Raw genomic sequence first — 750 nt, forward strand, 5'->3', positions numbered from 1 at the left:
CTCCACTATCTCACCAGAGGGACTCACTGACACAGAGGGAACCCTCGGAGCATCTTGGGGATGGTATGGAAAGACATTGGATCAAATATTGCAATACACAATATGTAAGAGCTTCTGTTTGGTGAATTATATGAAGGATTAATAGGTTCCATGGGTTTGTAAACGGTCTGATTAAAGCTCCTGTGTGTAGAAATAAGAGATTATAGTATTTTTCATATTATTCTGAGGACAAAAAAATAGTAGTCTATGTTTGCTGTTGTTCAGTCTTGATATTATCACAGTAAGACATGTTCAAATCTTACACATTGTAACCACGTATCTGCATGACTTATTGCTTTTTAGAATTTCTTTTTTATAATTTTATAATTTTTTTTCTGGCAGGAAAAATGAAACATCTCACTGGTATAGTTACCATTGACTGATGCTCTCTCCATGTACAGAAACAAACTTCATCCAACTCCTATTATGAAACGTGATGTGTGTGATATATATTAGATTTTTCCCTTATTGTTAAGAATTACAACTCCTGTATGTATAAATGGACCATGCTGTGTTGCACTTACACTGAACATCTACTGATAGAGGTGATGACATGATCTGTCCATATTGATTCTCAGACTTGCAGTGGTAGATCCCTCTGTCCTCAGAGCTGATGGAGGTGAAATGATAAGTGCCTTCTGTCAGACAGTGTTTGGTTCTCCTTGTACCAGGTATAATTAGCTGCTGGGTTAGCATCACTGCTACAGGTCA

General features: G+C 37.1%; 1 protein-coding gene across 1 annotated transcript in view; it reads right to left on the bottom strand.

Moving 5' to 3' along the window:
- Positions 1-750, bottom strand: part of LOC118326991 (myelin-associated glycoprotein-like) — a 7,381-nt gene that overhangs the window by 4,716 nt on the left and 1,915 nt on the right. The gene's annotated exons all lie outside the window — the stretch shown is intronic.

This window comes from Morone saxatilis, unplaced genomic scaffold (genome assembly GCF_004916995.1).
Source record: "Morone saxatilis isolate NCDOM2014 unplaced genomic scaffold, NCSU_SB_2.0 Contig17, whole genome shotgun sequence".
In the NCBI taxonomy this organism is placed as follows: Eukaryota; Metazoa; Chordata; class Actinopteri; family Moronidae; genus Morone; species Morone saxatilis.